This window comes from Triticum aestivum, chromosome 3D, assembly GCF_018294505.1.
Source record: "Triticum aestivum cultivar Chinese Spring chromosome 3D, IWGSC CS RefSeq v2.1, whole genome shotgun sequence".
Classification (NCBI taxonomy): Eukaryota; Viridiplantae; Streptophyta; class Magnoliopsida; order Poales; family Poaceae; genus Triticum; species Triticum aestivum.
Genome location: NC_057802.1, coordinates 165,996,293 through 166,017,920, shown reverse-complemented (window position 1 = coordinate 166,017,920; position 21,628 = coordinate 165,996,293). Strand labels below are relative to the sequence as shown.

The 21,628-nt window shown below is 44.6% G+C and overlaps 1 long non-coding RNA gene across 1 annotated transcript; it reads left to right on the top strand.

Annotated features, from left to right (window-relative positions):
- Positions 1 to 5,148: 5,148 nt before the first annotated feature.
- On the top strand, positions 5,149 to 6,559 carry LOC123074436 (uncharacterized). The gene is made up of 3 exons (XR_006435964.1): positions 5,149 to 5,271; positions 5,518 to 5,582; positions 6,218 to 6,559. It is a non-coding gene; the product is annotated as an uncharacterized lncRNA (long non-coding RNA).
- The last annotated feature ends 15,069 nt before the right edge of the window (positions 6,560 to 21,628 follow it).

Below are 21,628 nucleotides of genomic sequence, written 5' to 3'. Positions count from 1 at the left end.
CCCTGCCAGGCCGCCCTCGAGAAGGCCCTCCGCCGCCGCCGGTGATCAGGCCGCTGCCCGCTGCCTATCCGGCGCTGCTTCTCCGACCGCCGCCGGCTTCGCTCCATCTCGCCCGTCGGACACGCCCGATTTTCGCGTGGTGGTTCTTCAGTGCCGCCGGCGACCCCTGCAGGCTCGCGTCTGCCTCTTCCGCCCGTCCGTCCGTGAACACCATTCAACCACCGCCTCGATTCATGTCGAAGCCGCTTCACGTGTTTTCCCGAGGAGGTAATATCATCGGGAGTAATAGAACTTGTGCTTAATGTTCAGTTTAGTGCTAGAACTTTGAAAATACGGATTTTCAGTTACTTAATTTGACTGAGCGTGCACATACGGTCACAAAATATGTATGTGAACGTATTAATGTGTATGAGCCCACCTATTAGTGAGTAATGGTGCCCCACCGACATTATTTTTCAGAAAACACCTATTAATGGATGGCAAGTACGGTTTCCTCCTTCGGTGTTTTAGTCATAGTGTGGTGTTACATCTGAAGTTCGATGGCGTGTGTGGGGTGTTGCCCCGGTCTGATTCGTTCAATGACAAGGGTTTCACTTTTGGTAAGCCAACTTAGAGGTCTGCAAAGCTGCATATCAGTGACGGAGCCGTGTCGAGCTCGGGTGAGGAGGTGACCCGTCATTTTTTTCTTCGGTGTCCGCTGTGGTGGTGCCGGAGGCAGATAACAGGCGTTGGTGTCAAACTTAGAGATGTTCTGCTATCCTTTCAGTTTTGTCATGTCAGTCGTGACTTGTATTTTTGATCTTTATGATATGAATGGGACACGTATTACCATGTAAAAAACATACTGTAGCCCATTTTGCACACGCTAGTTTTTTAGTATATTTGCAAAACGTAAGTAAAAAATGTTTTTTTTCAAATATTTGTGTGTTAAAAAAATTATACATACAGAAGATGATTAGTAAATAAAAATATGTAAATACCAACTTGTGTATTCTATAAAAATATTTAGCAAAACGCAAGTAATAAAAACATTTAAGATATTGCAAAACATAAGTAATAAAATTATGTTCAAATATTTGTGCGTTAAAACTATTATACATACAAACAATCATACATAAATAAAAACATTAAATATAAACCTGTGTATTATATAAGTAATATTTACTTGATACGGACACTAAAATTATTTATTAAACTAGTAAATATGCTCGTGCGTTGCAACGGCAGAAAACAAACTCCACATGCCTTTACCTAACTAGTCAATGTGTACGTGCAATGCACGTTAATTTGAAAGTATATTAAGTGCATGCGGATATTAAGTAGGATATTATTTGCGTGTTATTATGTGATTAGCACTATATTTGGCATGAAATTAATTGCACACTAAACGTGTTGAGCGCTCGACATTGAAACAGTCTAGGTCGTTGGATTGACATGATTTGATGGCCGAGATTAATTGGATCTGTCCCTTTGGGTCTGCTGCTCTACAGGGTGGCATCCCTCTTGAGCGTCTTTCTGGTCGTCCTCCTGATTATTCGATGCTTCACTTGTTTGGTTGCGTTTGCTATGTTTTGCTTGCCCCTCATGAACGCACCAAACTGGCCGCTCAGTCTATTGAGTGTGTCTTTTCTCGGATACTGTAGGATCGAAAGTATGTCTAGCGGGGGTGATTAGACTACTTGACCAAATAAAAATCTAGCCTTTTTCCCAATTTTAATTCTTGGAAGATTTTAGCAACTTAGCACGAGTCAAGTAATCAACCTACACATGTAATTCTAAGAGTATAGCAGCGGAATGTAAGACAATTGCATATGAAGGTAAAGGGAGGAGTTTGGAGGGAGCAAACGCAATGTAGACACGGAGATTTTTTTATCCGTGGTTCCGATAGGTGGTGCTATCGTACATCCACGTTGATGGAGACTTCAACCCACGAAGGGTAACGGTTGCGCGAGTCCACGAAGGGCTCCACCCACGAAGGGTCCACGAAGAAGCAACCTTGTCTATCCCACCATGGTCGTCGCCCACGAAGGACTTGCCTCACTAGGGTAGATCTTCACGAAGTAGGCGATCTCCTTGCCCTTACAAACTCCTTGGTTCAACTCCACAATCTTGACGGAGGCTCCCAAGTGACACCTAACCAATATAGGAGACACCACTCTCCAAGAGGTAATAGATGGTGTGTTGATGATGAACTCCTTGCTCTTGTGCTGCAAATGATAGTCTCCCCAACACTCAAATCTCTTTCATAGGATTGGATTTGGTGGAAAGATGATTTGAGTGAAAAGCAACTTGGGGAAGGCTAGAGATCAAGATTTATGTGGTTGGAATGGAATATCTTGACCTCAACACAAGTGTAGGTGGTTCTCTCTCAGAAATTGTATGTTGGAAGTGTAGGCATGTTCTAATGGCTCTCTCCATGAATGAAGAGTGGGTGGAGGGGTATATATAGCCTCCACACAAAATCTAACCGTTACACACAAATCACCAAACTCGGTGGGACCGAACTATAAAACTCGGTCGCACCGATTTGGTTCATAATGTGACCGCTAGGATTTTCGGTGGGACCGACATGTCAACTCGGTGGGACCGACGTCATTTGGGTTAGGGCATAACGTAATCTCGGTGAGACCGATTACACAAACTCGGTTGGACCGATTTTCGTAATAAGCTAACCAGAGAGTTGGTCAGGCAAACTCGGTGGGACCGATTCGCTCATCTCGGTTGGACCGAAACGTTATGAAGGGGAAATAGAGAGTTTGCATTGCAATCTCGGTGGGACCGATCGCTCATCTCGGTTGGACCGAAACGTTATGAAGGGAAACAGAGAGATTACAATCCCATCTCGGTGAGACCGAGATCCCTATCGGTGAGACCGAAAAGACTAGGGTTTGTGGCAGTGGCTATGTCAAGTGAACTCGGTGGCGCCGGATAGATCAAATCGGTGGGGCCGAGTTTGACTTTTGGTTTGGGACATATGTGGATGTGAGAAAGTAGTTGAGGGTTTTTGGAGCATATCACTAAGCATTTTGAGCAAGAAACTCATTAAGCAACACCTCACCCCCTCTTAATAGTATTGGCTTTTCCTATGGACTCAATGTGATCTTGGATCACAAAAAATAAAATGTAGAGTCTTGTGCTTTGAGCTTGAGCCAATCCTTTTGTCCTTAGCATTTTGAGGGGTCCATTTTCTTAACCCATGCCATGCCAATCATTGAGCTTCCCTAAAATATTTATCTTGAAATAGCATTAGCTCAATGAGCTATATGTTGTTAGGAATTACCAAAAACACCCAGGGATAGTTGCACTTTCAATCTCCCCCTTTTTGGTAATTGATGACAACATATAGATCAAAGCTTCGACAAATGATTATAAGATTGAAAAATATCGTCGCTTTGAGAAGTATGTGATAAGCAGGAGCTCCCCCTAAAATTTTGCATTATTTAAAATTTTCTTTTGAATGCAAATGCACAATCGATTAGGATCATGGGTTACTCTTCCATGTCACATACATCTTGGTGGAGCGCTCAAAATGATAGAAATTGAAAGCATGCACTCATCACCAAGCAAGTGAATGATCATATAAGGATATAATAGATAGTATCAACCAACAAGCATTAAGGGTAGCATATGATCAAACACATGATCAAAAAAGTATCTCACAAGGACATAAAGTATCTCACACAAGCACACAATAAAGAAGTTCAACCAAAATAGCAAGAGAGATAAAAAGCAACACTCTCTCTCGAAGCCTATGATCTATACATTTTTCTCCCCCTTTGGCAACAAGTTACCAAAAAGTTCAGAAATGCATAGTGCTAAACGTCTCTCAGGCTTGATCTTCGGGAGGTGGTGTAGATAGAACTCCGAGGACGAAGGCATCTGTTGAAGTAGTTGGAGCTGGTGGAGTGGCTGCTGGAGGTGGCACTGGAGCTGTAGCTGCTGGTGCTGATGCTGTAGATCTAGTATCTCTGACTGGCACTGCAGCAGACCTCTGGCTTCGGGGCACTCTAGCAAAAGCATCTGTAGTTGACTTGCCCTTCTTCTCCTCTCCTTCACTACTAGAAAAAGGGCTATAGATGGGATTGACACTAATGGCGCACCAGACAAGCGGTGCGCCATTAGTATATACTAATGGCGCACCACCTTCTGATACGCCATTAGAGTTGAAACTACTAATGGCGCACCTGGCCCAGGGTGCGCCATTAGTATCAATTTTTTTTAACTAGTGCGCCTGTCCAAACATACTAATGGCGCATCCAGACACAGTGCGCCATTACTAGTTGTAACTAGTAATGGCGCACCTGCCGGAAAGTGCGCCACTAATGTTGTTTTTTCTATTATATTTTTTATTCCCTTTAAACTAGTAATGGCGCACTGTGGAACAGTGCGCCATTAGTATGTTTTTTTGCAAAACTACTAATGGCGCACTTTTCCCTGATGCGCCATTGCTATTTTTGATACTAATGGCGCATTGCTTAGGAGGTGCGCCATTGTGGTTTTGTAGGTAAGTGCCGCAGCCCGACCGTCCACCATCTCTCTCCTCTCTCTCTCTCGCACGGAACCCTATCGTCTTCTCCCTCACCCCACACACACACACACACACGTCTCTCGGCCTCGCCCCAGCCCCGATCCATGCGCCATTGTGGTTTTGTAGGCAAGTGCTCCCTCCTCTTCCTGCGCGACGGCCCTTGCCCTCCTCTCTCTTCGGTCCCCTTCGCGCCTCCTCGCGGCAGTCGCAGCCAAGGAGCCCGAGCTCGGCGGCGACGGATCGGAAGGCAGCGGCGGCGCTGGATCTGGCAGTGGTGGAGCCGCCGCCGTCTCCACTCGCCGGGAACCGGCCAGATCCGCCCCACGAGCTTCACAGGTGCCACCCCCTCCGCCACCAGCCACGGTGGCCTCCCCCGCCCTGTATCGGCGCGGATCCAGCCGCCATCTCCCGCAGCAACGGCGGCCTCGCCCTGCTCCGCCCCGCTCCTCCTCCTCCTCCTCCGCCCCTTCGCCTCGCTCCCCATCCCGGCCGCCGCGAGAGGCGGCCTCGACCCGTCTCCCTCAGGTTCTCTCCTGTGAATTTCCTGTGAATTTGTTTCGATTTCATGGGAATTTCTGTGACAATTAACTTGAATCGTGGATTTTGTTGTGGTGTGGGCGCAGGACCCGAGCATCAAGGAGATGGCGGAGCAGATCGCCAAGGACCCGTCCTTCAGCGAGATGCCCCGTAAATCTACTGTATGATCAATCAAAACACGTTTTGTCCAAAGTCCAAACTTAATGGTAAACAAGAGGCTAATCTTGCTATTTTTGTTTGTTATGCGGTTTGCACTTTCTGTTTCCTTGAACAGTTTACAGTTCATCTAATTTACATTTTTATGTTAACTTTAGCAATTAATTTACCTCAAACAAGGTAATTAATCTGATAATTATCCCCTGTGTATACCGCAAGTAAGTAACTTACTGTAATTATGTTAAGAAATTAGAATGTTTGTGACCGACTGTTTAATAAGATGCTCTTTTCACAAGGTGTGATATTGTGGCATATTTACCCTGGAGCTAGCATATATATGGAGCTGACTTTGTTCCTGGAGGTGAGAATATATTGTTGATCTTCTCATGTCAATTGCAGCAGTTCCTTGATTCACAATTTATATAGTGTGGTATAGTGGTTATATTTGGAGGTTTATCCCTGTGAAATAATCACCGCAAGGTGAGTACTTTCCGCAGCTAATGTGTTATGCATAAGCTCAGTGTGTTTGCTCAATTAGCTACTGCTCAATTAAAATTGGTGACCTTCCATTGATGATAGGTTTAGAAATTATGCATTGAGTAACTGGACCTGACCTGGAGTACTTGGTTAATTCAATGATCTTTTAACAAAATTTTAACTGAATTATTATGGGCAATGGAGTACTGAATTTTAACTGAGTAACTTGCACTTGCATATGCACTAGACCACTTGTAAATTCTTTGGCTCCTCTTTAATCTGGTGCAATTACTTAACTAACCGTAATAGCCCTGACACTTGTAAGTAACCATATCATTCAAACATCCAATTAAATCTATTCTACTCCATTTCCTGAGATGAAATTGTGATGATGGGAGTGACATTAAACAGCTTGAACATCTAATTGTGCATGTACTCCATTGTTATATACTGATCCATCTTGTCTTTGCCCCATGTTAACATTCAAATTGTTAATTGCATTCAAAGTGTTAATTGCAGGAGCAGACACAGAGGAGGAATCTGCTACCTCAAAGCAGTTGATCGACGCCGGGAGGGTGGGTACGTGATGTCGGAGGCTGCCGGGAGGGTGGTGACGAGCTACCGAAGAGATGAGTTCTGGCTCTCCTCGATGCCAGGACGAGGCGCTGTTGCCGATCGGACGTGGACTCGATTGATTTTGATTTGAAATATGACGGGTTGTAATGTAAAATGCACTTCAGTTCAAAATTTCCTCCCCTTGCGAGAGGTATTCTTGGACGGAGGGAGTAGAAGATTAGTTATAGGATTTTGTTTTATTTCTGTGCAATTTTCTTTTTATTGGATACTTATAAAGACATGGTAATATTCTTGCTATAATAAAAATGATGGTTCTCTTTCATTTTTTGTTTTTAAATTATTTTTCCTTATAGGTTGTTTTTTGTAAATTTGTATTTTTTTTGTTTTCCAAATATACTATTAGTGGCGCATTTCAGCCTTTATTGGTGGCGCACCTAGCTTTTTAGCTAGTGGCGCACCTCTAAGGTTACTAGTGGCACTTTTGGCTTTATTACTAGTGGGGCACCTAAGGGTTAGTAATGGCGCACTATTAGGTGCGCCATTACTGTCTGGGATAGTAATGGCGCATCAAATGTGCGCCATTACTAAAACTTACTAATGGCGTGCTAGTAATGGCGCACCTAATGTGCGCCAATAGTAGCCAAAATAGGTGCGCCATTAATAACCTGTTTTCTAGTAGTGCTTCCTCCTGAAGCTGCTCAACTGCTGTCTGAATCTCAGTTACCTTGATATCAAGATCATAGAATTTCTGCTCAATGATCCTCTCCAAGCTCTCCTGGTTTTGAGTCAGGGTGGCCAAGCCCTTCTCAATCCTCAAGGTGGATTGGATCAGATATCCAAGCTGATCTTGCCTGCTCTTCAAGAACACTTGAGATGCCTCTTCAGCAGTTGGCATCCTTGCAGCTTTCTCTGCCCTTGCCTTCTCTCTCTTTTCATGTGCTTCCACTGATGAAGGATCTTCCTTAGTCATGACTACAATGTTGTCCTCAAAGTCTGGCATGAGGGGTAAATGCTCTTTGTCCAATAGATATGTTCCTGTGCCCATCTTGGAGTTGATGAGCTCCTGAATTTGTGGAGCATACCCACAAGATCTCTTCTGATCTGCAGCTGTCCTCTTGATTGTTTCCACAATCAGACTCATCACTTTGAACTTTTGAGGGACATCAAATATATGCAGCAAGTTGATGGAGTGTCCTCTGATCATTTTGTGATCACCTGACTTTGGTAGCAGTGTGTGCCTTAGAATCTAGTTGATTGTAGGCAGGCCTGACAATAAGTGCTTCACTGAACCGAACTTGTGAGTCTCCAGGTCTGCATCAGGAATCTCCTTGTACATGCTAGCCATTGAGTTGTGATCCTTCTTCTTCTTGGCATAGACATCCAAGTCATCTTCATGAGCTTCTGGAGCATTGATCAATCTGGCCCACTCATCAACTGTAGACTGGTAACTTGTACCCTCTGACATCCATACAATTTTGCCATCTGGATAGAAATGAGCAGTAGAATAGAATTGCATGATCAGCTCATCATTACACTTGGTGATATTTTGGCCAACAAACTTGTCAACCTCACAAGCCTTGAAGTTGTCATAAACTCCTGGAAAATGATCTTCATTTTGTTTGATGTATTCCCAATCAACCCATCTCATGTCACAGACAATGGGCTTCTTGTCAAGCAAGATAGTCTCATAGAAATCTTGCTGTTCCTTTGTGTGGAACCTGTAATCCACAGTAGTTCTCCTCCTGACAGCATATGGATCAGACTGTCTCCACAATCTCAGTCCTGAATCCTTTTTGATCCTCATATCTTCTGCAACAGGATGTGCATCATTATGGTCAGGGATCTTTGGCTTCAACTTTCTCAAAAAAAGTGAATCATCTTCCTCATTATCAGCAGCCTCAGGCACTGGGGCCTTGTTCTTTTCTTCAGCTGGTATACTTCTGGTGTTCCTCTTGGGTTTTGGGGGCTTCTGAGTTTGAGCTTTGGGAGCAGACTTGGGCTTTGATGGAGCAGCCCCTGATTTGATTGCATCTCCCATAAGCTTCTGAGCTTTGGGTGCTGGTGCAGTATCCTCTTCCTCTTCCTCTTCTCCTTCAGAATCTCTCTTCATTAAGGGCTTGCCAAGAACTCTGGCAGTAGTGGTTCTTGCCCTCTTCTTCTTCTTGTCCTCACCAGCTTCTTCTTCTTCAGATTCAATGGTGAACTTCATAGTTTCACCTGTGGCAACTTTCCTTGGCTTTGACATTGGCATCCTCCTTGCAGGTGCCTGTTGTTCAGTCCTGGCTTACTTGCAGCAGCTGTGCCATACTCCTGTTTTAGCACCTTTTTCCTTGAAGTGGCCTCATCCTCAACAGCCACATAATCCTCATCCTCAGAATCCGAGGTTCTCTTCTTCCTTATTCTAGTAGCTGCCTTGGGCAAGTTACTAGGTGTGCTCCTGCTGCCCTCATCATAGCTGCTTGAGGGACTAGTGCCCTCACTCATTTGAACCTGCTCTTCAGACTTGTTTGGGCTGTCACTTTGATCAGACATCTTGCAGGAAAACTGTTAGCAGACCCTGTGAATAGGTTGTAGATGAGGTAGAGTAGATGAGCATCACAAAGTACAGAGGTTTTGCAAAACAATTGAGTCAAAAAGCTTAGTTTTATTTCTCTACAGAAGTGATCTCGGAGCTATCGAATTGACAAACTCAGTGATACCGAAGCAACACTTGGAACCTAAACTAGTGAACTCGGTTGGGCCGAGTCACAGTTCGGTGGCACCGAGATTGCTAGGGTTTCACAGAATCTTGAACTCGGTCACACCGATTTGCACGTTTCGGTCAGACCAAAAAGCGCATGTGCAATGGCCTAAGCCGAATCGGCGAGACCGATTTCTACATTTCGGTCGGTCCGAGATGAGTTCTGCGGAGAGCTAACACTAAAATTTTCGAATCAATCTAGACCTAAGGAAGTTTTAGCTAGACAAGATGATTTCATACGTGGCAAGAATCATGGCAAAGCAATGTGCTATGAATCGGAGTTAAGGAATAGCACAGAGGATCAAGTTCATACCCTAATTCGGCGGTGAACTTGCTACGGCGGCAACGGCGGGGCAGATTGCCGTTGATGGTGGCAGAAACCAGCGGCGGGAGGTCGCTGGCGGTGAGAAGACGATCCGGAGACCCGAGGCGGCAGAGCAGGATACGCGCGGGCTGAGAGGTTTCAAAGGAATTTCCAAAATCCCACCCGTGGGTTTATATATCCCGACCCTGTCGGTGTGACTGAGTGGAACAACTTGGTGGCACCGAGATTGCAGAATCGCAAGCGGTTGCTGCAACTCGGTGTGACCGAAGTGTTCAAATCGGTTGCACCAAGATGAAAACCTAGATCAACTTAGTGAACTCGGTTTGACCGAAATGGATTTCTCGGTCGGACCGAAATGCACAAAGAGGTTTTGGAAGTTTAAGTCTATGACGAATCGGGGACTCCGAGTGCTCCTCACACAGAGTGGTTCAAATCTTACTTGATCAAACTTTGTGATGTAGCATGAATGGAGTTTGAGATGAGAAAAGCATAGATAGCTAGAGGGAGTTCTTAGGCATTCTTGTCCATCCATTTGGCAAAATAAAAAGCCAATCAAACAAAACAACAAATGGATGTCCTCTAATGAGTAAAATATGCATCCAATATGCTCACACAATAAAATGACAAATGAAATATGTGACAAAGCATGCACAAACACTCTAGCATCTATCAAGCAATTTGGCGATGACTAGGTCATCTATATATGAGTATATTGACTTAGGAGTCAAATGAGAACATTTGATCATAGATCATACTCATCGTTTAAGCACAAGTGGGGTTACCACTTTTACATAAAGCATTGTTGTGCTCACACCATTAGAGTTTCTTTAGCTCAATTGATTAGAGTAAAGCTCCCCCTAGATGTGATATCCCCCCTAAGAGGGATGAACTAAACTTGGGTTTTGTCGATGATGACTTCATGTAGGTGTTGAAGATGTGGGTGCTCAATGTTGATGTAGAACATTCGGAGCAATCCTTTGGAGTGAGTTGCACTTTCAATACCTACACGGGTTAGTCCCACAAGGAACAAGCAAGGATATCCATAGACATAGAGTGATGTTCACACAAGATAATGTCCATGAAAGCATTAGGTTACCTTCTCCCTTGTCTTACCAACAAGAGGGTTTGTGACTCCTTGAACTAGTGCAAGATATGGAAGTTGTTTGCACTTGTCATTGCCAAAATGATAAGAGTGAAGTATGTTGGCGGAGTCACCCTCAAGAACTCTCTAGTTCTTCTTCTTCGGCATCCACACCATCTTGATGGGAATCCTTGGAGTTGTAGTCGTACTTGATGAAGTAGAACTTGATGTAGTCTTGGGAACCCACTTGACCAAGGCCTTAGGAGCTTCTTCAAATGCATCAATCTCCTCTTGAAGCTTGTCCTTGCCTTTTTGCTTGTGGTCTCGTGGTGGAAGATCATCTTGAGCTTGTGTTCCTTAGAAATAAATAGGATCATACTTCTCTTGTTGAGGAACAAACTTCGTCTTGGGGTATTGATCTTCTTCCCACTCAACTCCATTGGCATTGAACTTTTGTTCAAAACCAACACCTTGATTCTTCCGGTGTCTTCCTTGCTTGCATACAATTTCCTCAAATTGCTTACTTCCGGCAAGACTCTTGTAAACACCTTTCTCTATAATTCCCTTCAATAAGCTATTTTCTTGCTCAAGTGTAACTTGGCTAAGAGAATCATTAGTGGAATCAAGAGAACTACTAGAAGCAACAATATTGGATTTTGCATGATTGTTGTTACTACTAGAGGAAGAATCTTTCTTGTTCTTGTTGCTAGATTTAACTTGTGGCATGTAAGTAGACAAGAGTAAACGCTTGGCAATGTAAGAAGAACTTTTCTTGCAAAGATCATCATTGATTGCTTTTAAGAACTCATGCTCTTGCTCAAGGTTGAGCTTTTCAAAGCGTAGCTTCTCATGAGTCTTTAAAAGTTCTCGATGATCTTCCAAGGTAGTTTCATGAGCTAACTTAAGAGTGTTTAGTTCTTTAGTTAGACGCTCAATATCCTTCTTATCATCGTCATTCGTTTTATCTTGATTATCATGATTAATAGCAAGTTCATCATACTTTTCATAACTAGAGTTGTCAACAAGTAAATCATCATCTCCTAGCAAATCATCTTCATCACTATTGAAATCAACATACTCGGGGTGTGTTACCTTTGGACCTTTAGCCATAAAGCATCTTCCAATTCCTTCATTTGGCGAGTCAAATATGTCGTAGGAGTTGGTTGTCACAAGTGCTAGTCCGACAACACCTTCATCTTGAGTATATTCGGAGTCGGAGTGATAACTTCTTTCGGAGTGATGGTCGGAGTCGGAACCGGATACCCATTCACCAACATGAGCTTGATGTCTTCTTTTTGTGATGCTCCTAGATGACTTGTCCTTCCTCTCCGAATCCTTGCTTCTCCGAGAGGGTCTTCGTTCATAACGATCATATCTACTCCTTCTCTGTCTTGGTGGTGATTCTTCTCTCCTACTCCTTCTTTTGGGAGAATCTTCTCTTCTTTTGTAGGGAGCCGTACACTCATTGGAATAGTGTCCGGGTCTTCCACAATTGTAGCAATTACGCTCACGACTAGAAGATCTTTTGTCATTGTAGGACCTTGACTTGGAGCTTCTTTCCTTGCTTCTACTCTTGTAGAATTTGTTGAAGTTCTTCACCATTAGACTCAACTCTTCATTGAAGGTTTTCTTCTCACTTTATGATGTGGGGGCTTCACATGAGGATCTTCTTGATGATGAATCTATCGGTCATCTCTTCACTTCCTAAGCCGGCAATCTCATTTGTGATGAGAGCAAGCCTAGAGTACATTTCAGCGACACCTTCACCATCCTTCATTTTGAACTTGTCAAGTTGACTTTGAAGCACATCCAATTTGGATTCCTTGACGGAGTCGGTACCTTCATGCATATCAATCAAAGTATGCCAAATTTCCTTTGCATTCTCAAGACAGCTGATTTTGTTGAATTCTTCGGGGCACAATCCGTGTAAGAGATTATCACAAGCTTGAGCATTGTATTGCAGCATCTTCAACTCTTCCGCAGTAGCTTCATGGTTCGGTTCTCTCCCATCAAAGAATTCACCTTGCAAGCCAATACACACAATAGCCTAAACGGCGGGGTTATGTCCAAGAATATGCATTTTCATCTTATGCTTCCAACTAGCAAAATTAGTACCATCAAAGTAAGGACCTCTACGGTGGTAATTTCCCTCGCTAGACGCCATACTCTCCTAGGTTGTGAAACCAAGTCTATCATCACCAAAAGCTATGGAAATCAAAGCAAATGGAGACCAAAGCTCTGATACCACTTGTAGGATCGAAAGTATGTCTAGAGGGGGGGGGGTGATTAGACTACTTGCCCAAATAAAAATCTAGCCTTTTCCCAATTTTAATTCTTGGCAGATTTTAGCAACTTAGCACAAGTCAAGCAATCAACCTACACATGCAATTCTAAGATTATAGCAGCGGAATGTAAGACAATTGCATATGAAGGTAAAGGGAGGAGTTTGGAGGGAGCAAACGCAATGTAGACACGGAGATTTTTTATCCATGGTTCCGATAGGTGGTGCTATCGTACATCCACGTTGATGGAGACTTCAACCCACGAAGGGTAACGGTTGCGCGAGTCCACGGAGGGCTCCACCCACGAAGGGTCCACGAAGAAGCAACCTTGTCTATCCCACCATGGCCGTCGCCCACGAAGGACTTGCCTCACTAGGGTAGATCTTCACGAAGTAGGCGATCTCCTTGCCCTTACAAACTCCTTGGTTCAACTCCACAATCTTGACGGAGGCTCCCAAGTGACACCTAACCAATATAGGAGACACCACTCTCCAAGAGGTAATAGATGGTGTGTTGATGATGAACTCCTTGCTCTTGTGCTGCAAATGATAGTCTCCCCAACACTCAAATCTCTTTCATAGGATTGGATTTGGTGGAAAGATGATTTGAGTGGAAAGCAAGTTGGGGAAGGCTAGAGATCAAGATTTATGTGGTTGGAATGGAATATCTTGACCTCAACACAAGTGTAGGTGGTTCTCTCTCAGAAATTGTATGTTGGAAGTGTAGGCATGTTCTGATGGCTCTCTCCATGAATGAAGAGTGGGTGGAGGGGTATATATAGCCTCCACACAAAATCTAACCGTTACACACAAATCACCAAACTCGGTGGGACCGAACTATAAAACTCGGTGGGACCAAACTATAAAACTCGGTGGGACCGAACTATAAAACTCGGTCGGACCGATTTGGTTCATAATGTGACCGTTAGGATTTTCGGTGGGACCGACATGTCAACTCGGTGGGACCGATGTCATTAGGGTTAGGGCATAACGTAATCTCGATGAGACCGATTACACAAACTCGGTTGGACCGATTTTGGTAATAAGCTAACCAGAGAGTTGGTCAGGCAAACTCGGTGGGACCGATTCGCTCATCTCGGTTGGACCGAAACGTTACGAAGGGGAAACAGAGAGTTTGCATTGCAATCTCGGTGGGACCGATCGCTCATCTCGGTTGGACCGAAACGTTACGAAGGGAAACAAAGAGATTACAATCCCATATCGGTGAGACCGAGATCCATAACGGTGAGACCGAAAAGACTAGGGTTTGTGGCAGTGGCTATGTCAAGTGCACTCGGCGGCGCCGGATAGATCAAATCGGTGGGGCCGAGTTTGACTTTGGTTTGGGACATATGTGGATGTGAGAAAGTAGTTGAGGGTTTTTGGAGCATATCACTAAGCATTTTGAGCAAGAAACTCATTAAGCAACACCTCACCCCCTTCTTAATAGTACTGGCTTTTCCTATGGACTCAATGTGATCTTGGATCACTAAAAATAAAATGTAGAGTCTTGTGCTTTGAGCTTGAGCCAATCCTTTTGTCCTTAGCATTTTGAGGGGTCCACTTTCTTAACCCATGCCATGCCAATCATTGAGCTTTCCTGAAATATTTATCTTGAAATAGCATTAGCTCAATGAGCTATATGTTGTTAGGAATTACCAAAAACACCCAGGGATAGTTGCACTTTCAGATACAGTGATGAGCATAAGGGCTATCGGTGTTGGGATCCAATCGATCATCGGATGCGTATTTCTCGGGATGTGACATTTGATGATTATCGCCCCTTCTACCCGCGCCCATCCTCCTCGGCCTTTTCCACAGAGGATATCTCCTTTCTTACGTTTCCGGATACACCTCCCTTTGTGCCCAGTATTCCTACTCCTCGTCCCGCTGTTGCATATTCGACACCGTCCTCTCCTACGGTTTCTTCTCCTCCCTCGTCACATGACTCTCCACCTTCATCATCGATATCTTCACCTTCTCCACCCTCATCACCGATACCTTCCCCTTCTCCACCTTCATCGATACATTCCCCATCTCTGTCTCCAGTGATTCCACCTCTTCCCTCTTTCCTTTTCATTATACTCGTCATCCACGTATTGGGAATGAGTCTACTGATGTGCCCTCTACTTCTTGTGTGTCATCTTCCTCCTCTCAGCCGACTTATGGTCTTCGTTCTCGGCCTTGTCCACCCCCTGACCGATATTCTACTTCTCACTATGGTCTTTCGACCGTTCTTGAGCTGACTTATTATCAAGATGCTATTGTACATCCCGAATGGCAGTTTGCGATGGTGCAGAGGAGATTGCTGCCCTTGAGCACACCAGCACATGGGATCTGATTTCTCTTCCTCCCGGTGTTTGTCCCATCACTTGTAAGTGGGTCTATAAGATAAAGACTCGCTATGATGGTTCTCTTGAGCGTTATAAAGCTCGTCTTGTGGCTTGTGGCTTTCAGCAAGAGCATGGTCGCTATTATGATGAGACTTTTGCTCCCGTGGCTCATATGACCACTGTCCGTACACTTCTCATCGTGGCCTCTGTTCACCATTGGTCCGTGTCTCAGCTTGATGTGAATAATGCCTTTCTAAATGGTGAGTTGCATGAGGAGGTTTATATGCAGCCACCACCTGGGTATTCTGTTCCTGATGGCATGGTTTGTTGTCTTCGTCGCTCTCTTTATGGTCTTAAGCAAGCCCCCGTGCCTGGTTTGAGCGCTTCACCTCTGTGGTGATTGGCGCTGGTTTTTTCCCCAGTGCTCATGATCCAGTGTTGTTTGTCCACCTTTCTGCTCGTGGTAGGACTCTTCTTCTTCTATATGTTGGTGACATGATCATCACTGGCGACGATTCTGAGTACATTGCCTTTGTCAAGGCCCGCCTCAGTGAGCAGTTCCTTATGTCTGATCTTGGTCCTCTTCGTTACTTTCTTGGGATTGAGGTTTGTTCCACCTCTGATGGCTTTTTTATTTCCCAAGAAAAGTATATTCAGGATCTTCTTACTCGTGCGGCTCTTAGTGATGAGCGCACTATTGAGACTCCTATGGAGCTCAGTCTTCACCTTCATGCTTCTGATGGTGAGCCCTTGTCTGATCTGACGCATTATCGTCATCTTGTTGGGAGTCTTGTCTATCTTGCGGTCACAAGTTTGGATATCTCCTATCCTGTCCATATTTTGGGTTAGTTTGTTTCTGCTCCCACTTCAGTTCACTATAGTCACCTTCTTCGTGTTCTACGATATCTCCGTGGCACAATCTCTCATCGTCGCTTTTCCCCCATTCTAGCTCGTTATAGCTTTGGGCCTATTCAGATGCTACGTGGGCTAGTGATCCTTCGGACCGCCGTTCACTTTCTGCTTACTGTGTTTTTCTTGGTGGTTCTCTCATTGCCTGGAAGATGAAGAAACAGACTGCAGTTTCTCGTTCGAGTGCAGAGGCCGAGTTGCGAGCTATGGCTCTTTTGACGACAGAGGTGACTTGGTTACGATGGTTACTGGATGATTTTGGTGTTTCTGTTACTACACCTACCACCCTTTTGTCAGACAGTACATGTGCTATCAGTATTGCGCGGGACTCGGTGAAGCATGAGCTTACCAAGCATACTGGTGTTGATGCTTTTTTGTGTGCGCTGCTACGCAGGATCATGTTATTGGTCTTCAGCATGTACCTTTCGAGTTACAGCTAGCAGACTTCTTCACGAAGGCCCAGACTAGAGCGCAACATGGATTTCACCTCTCCAAACTCAGTGTTGTGGATCCACCATGAGTTTGAGGGGGGGGGGGTGTGTGTTAGAGTTATATTGATGATGGCCTTTGGCCTTTTGTATTCTAGCCTCTTGGCATTGTCTTGTACATGTATATATGATGGCTTTGGCCTCCTAATAATATCAAGTTGCATATTTCCCTAACAGATTCCAGGACCATTGATCTTATGTTATTCTGTAGTGGATTACCCGTACTTGTTTACTTTGGTACAACTGATCAGCTGTGGGTGTCTCGAGTGAAATTACTTTGGTGCAAGATGATGTACATCAAGTTTTAGTCGGACTAAGCTAAGTACGAAAATAGTTTCATGCCACCAGGGATAGATGACACCCAGCTAGTCACCGTACGATCGAGGAGCTTCGAGATCTGTGTTGGTAGGTTATGCTAGTGGTTTGATGAAAGACATACAGGAAATGAGCACTAATCACACACATGTGTCAGTCATTTTTGGACTAGAATTGCAGATAAATAGTGCTAAGGAGTCTGACATAAAAGTTGTATGTACAGTCTTGGCTTTTATCTGAAGTCGCATGCACATGTTGTCTATCTATACACAGATCACGGATATGATTATAAGCCTATGTCAGCGCATCCAGTTCACATTTCGCTGGCAGTACCATGGCAGTTGGACGGAATTGGAACACCAGAATATGTGAATGTGGTATGTGCTTAGACTCATGTGAATACGGCATCAGGTCTACTTAGGATGTTATCTGACTACATTTTGAGTTTCCCAACATATTTGATAAATGGTATACTTGTGCTTATCTCATTTGAGTATGAAAGAGCGGTACCATCGAAATAAGATAAGAATGGTAAGTACAAAATTTACATAATTCTAGACACATGAAAACATCGTCGGACAAATTATGTTTCAAATGATATATATAGGAGCGATAGCAGCAATATGTACACTGCACAACTTAACGATCCTATTGTACCCAATGAAGCATAGGACAAAAAAGTAGACAAGATAAAAGCTAAACGTAATGTACATATCTAGAAAAGCTAAATTATCCATATGTGATCGGCGTGCGCAAGCACTGCTGTCTTACCAATGCTTCTTTTTTGGATTATTTGGCTACTAAGAACTTTTATCCGGTACTCAGTAGAAGCAAACATATATGGTCAAAACACTGACAACTGACAAGAAATATGTCTATCAATGTTTGCTCCCATGAAAAATAACATGGCAACCTTTCCCCAGCCCTGAGTCCTTTGATCTGACAGCATCATCCCATGCCAGGAAAGGACAAAGGTACTAATCAAACTTTACTATTCATGCATTGATGATTAAGAAGGTAAATATTCGCATGGCACACATATCTCCAGGAGGGATAAACAGTAGATACCGGGGGCAGCTATCCCCCATGATATCAAATCCACACTGAAGCTAAGTAATATGGAGTTATGTGATGTACTAAATCGTGTTCTTATGTGCTTGGGACATAAATACATCTAGCCTACCCTTATATCCTCTCGGTTTGTGCACCATTATGTGTGAACTTTTAAAACATCTACATTTATGTTATACTCCCTCTATAAATTAATATATGAGCGTCTAGATCACTACTTTAGTGATCTAAACACTCTTATATTAGTTTACAGAGGGGGTAATGATTATGGACTCTTCACATCCAATGAATGTTGTACTGTTGTGACTTGTGACTATATCTCTCAAAACAGGCTTTTGCCCACCTTTATTATAAATAAAGGCAGAAACCGAACAAAGCACAAAGCTAAATGATACAAGATGGAGAGATAGCCCTCTTGCATAGCAGATCCTAGGCTTCCTGGATCAGGGGCGGCGCCACTGTAGGGGCTACTATGGGCGGCCGGCTCAGGTGGCTCAAATGTGCTCGCCTAGTTTCAGAAACATGGGGGCACCAGTTAACAAAGTGTCCAGCCAGAATATAGTTCTCACACGAGCTGCAAGCAACGAATAACAAGAATAAATGATTCCTTTTGGCTTGGCCAACACGTACCTAAGTGGAAGAAAGGCATTCCAAATGAGAGCCCAATTGCAGCCCACGAGAGCTAGCTAATTCATTCCCCTAACTCGACCTTAGCTTTGACTCAAAAGAAAAAAGACTCGGCCTTAGCAGCCACTCAGGCAGCCCTAAAAAAGAGCAGCCACTCAGGCACACCGAAAAATCATAACCTAGCCATGGCGGCATCGCCTCCATCCTGAGGTTTGAACATGCGTTGATGAGAAGGGTTCCCATGATAATTGTTGCTGAAGTTGCCACGTTGGTTGAAGCCGGGGTTGGGGTTGGGGTTGAGGTGGTGAAGGTGCCAACATTCTCATAGCAGTTGTGGGGGAAGCCTGCCGGGTGGTCGTCGAAGATGGGATGAGAGGGATTCTTGATATATATTGGATCATTAGTTGATTTATAGAGTGCATTTAGCCTTGCATTTCTTAAGTTATATTGATTTTCAGAATGCACGTGGCTTCATATTTCTTAAGTTAATATTTCGCCCCAGGTAACTTGAATTCCTGGATCCGTCATTGACCTGGATCATGTAGAAAGCACGAACACCAGAGAAAATAAGAACACCACCATGCTAAATCCTAGAACACCTAAGTTCCTTGACAACGCCCTCATGAGGGAGAACGGCGCAAAGCATGGTCGCTGCTTAGTGATTGCTTGTATCTGCGTTGGTAATTCCCCGAAGAGGAGAGGATGATGCAGCACAGCAATGGTAAGTATTTCCCTCAGTTATGAAACCAAGGTTATCAATCTAGTAGGAGAACCAAGCAACACTATGTAAACAACACCTGCACACAACCAACAAAAACTTGCAACCCCAACGCGTAAGAGGGGTTGTCAATCCCTCCTTGGTATTGAGATAGATTAAATTGTATAAGACTGGATAAATAGATCTAGCAAAAACACAAAATAAAATAAGTAAAGAAAAAGTGCAGCAAGGCATTTTTGGATTAATAGATCTAAAAATAATATGATAGGAGATAGACCCGGGGGCTGTAGATTTCACTAGAGGCTTCTCTCGAGAAAATAACATACGATGGGTAAACAAATTCCTGTTGGGCAATTGACAGAAGAGAAAATAATTATGACGATATCCAAGGCAATGATCATATATATAGGTATCACTTCCAAGATTTGTAGACCGACTCCTGCCTGCATCTACTACTATTACTCCACACATCCACCGCTATCCAGCATGCATCTAGTGTATTAAGTTCATGGAAAACGAAGTAATGCAATAAGAACGATGACATGATGTAGACAAGATCTATTCATGTAGGAATAGACCCCATCTTTTTATCCTCAATGGCAACGATACATGAGTGTCATGTCTCCTTCTATCACTGAGATTGAGCACCGCAAGATCGAACCCATCACAAAGCACCTCTTCCCCATGCATGAAAAATCAATCTAGTTGGCCAAACCAAACCAAAGTTTCGGAGAAGAAATACAAGGCTATAACAATCATGCATAAGAGAGTTCAACAAAGACTCAAGTAATATTCATGGATAGATCTAATCATAAACTCACAATTCATCAGATCCCAACAAACACACCACAAAAAGTCATTACATCAAATAGATCTCCAAGAACATCGAGGAGAACATTGTATTGAAGATCAAAAAGAGAGAAGAAGCCATCTAGCTACTGCCTACGGACCCGTAGGTCTGTGGTGAACTACTCACGCATCATCGGAGGGGCAAGGGTGATGATGAAGAACCCCTTCGTGATGTTGACCCCTCCAGCAGAGTGCCGGAGAAGGCCTTTAGATTGGATCTCGTGGTTCTGGAACTCGCGGCGGCTGGAATTGTGTTTTGTCGACTCCCCTAGGCTTTTTGGGATTGTAGAGTATTTATAGAGCTAGATGTCGGTGAGGTGGGTGTCTGTGAGCCCCATGACCCACCAGGGCGCACCCTGGTGCCTAGTGGGCCCCACAGGCCCCCTCTGGTGCACTTCTTGGGCCTCTTGGGTGTCTTCTGGGCAGAAAAAATTCTCCAAAAAGTTTCGTGGCATTTGGACTCCGTTTGGTATTGATATTCTGCAAAATAAGAACAAGCAAAAAACATCAACTGGCACTGGGCACTATGTCAATAGGTTAGTCCAAAAAAATGATATAAACTTGCTATAAAATGGATATAAAACATCCAAGAATGATAATATAATAGCATGGAACTGCCGGATTCAGGGCTCCGCTGACCGTTGAGAGGTTCGAACTCTGGGGTGCGTGCGAAGAACTCGTCCTCCCCAGTCTGCCTACTCGCTAATCTCACAGCCTAGCTCGATGAACTGTAAGGAAAAGGTACACAACAGTTTACCCAGGTTTGGGCTACCTTGCGGTGTAAAACCCTACTCCTGCTTTGTGGTGGATTGGCCTCGAGGGGCTGAGGATGAACTAGTACAGTGGCGAACAACCTCAGGAGGCGAGGTGTTCTTGGGCTCAAGTGAGCTAGTGGGTGTGAGGGTGGAATGGATGATCCGTCCCCCTCTAGGGTGGTGGCTAAGTCCTATTTATAGTGGCCTTGGTCCTCTTCCCAAATGAAGGCGGGAAGGGATCCCACAATGGCCAAATTCGAAGGGAGACAACTAGTACACGCTATCCTAACAAAAGTAGTCTTCGCCTGCAAAAGCCTTTGGTCGTGACGCTGGGGTGGGCTCGGCGATGACCTCTGTCCTGCCGTCCTGGCGGTCTTGGTCTCGTTGCACATGAATGGAAACCTTTGGCTGATTCCTCGGGACTCCGCGCCTGCGCTTGCCTCCTTAGCACCAAAGAGGAAACTGGTACACTATGCCCGCTGGCGCCCGCCTGGCCTTGGTTATCATGGCTCACGTCATCTGAACCCCACGAGGTGAGGCTTGCATAGAAATCTCTGCTCCTCGGGAGCCAGCCTGAGGAGGCTGCTCCTTCTGGAGGTCTTGGTGTCGTCCGCCTCGCGAGGCTTGGCCCCTCGCGAGGGTCTTGAGTTGTTTGATGCTGAAGCTGGGCCATACCGGGCCGTCGATGGAGCCACGCCGTGGGCTGCAGGCAGGCAAGTCTGGGTACCTCTGTTCCCAGAACACCGACAGTAGCCCCCGGGCCCAAGGCGCGCTCGGACTTGGCTTCGAGGCGAAGCTAAAGGGAAAGTGCGGAGTGCCGCGGGCTCTAACCGCCTGCGACCTCGGTCGACGCGTGGCGATT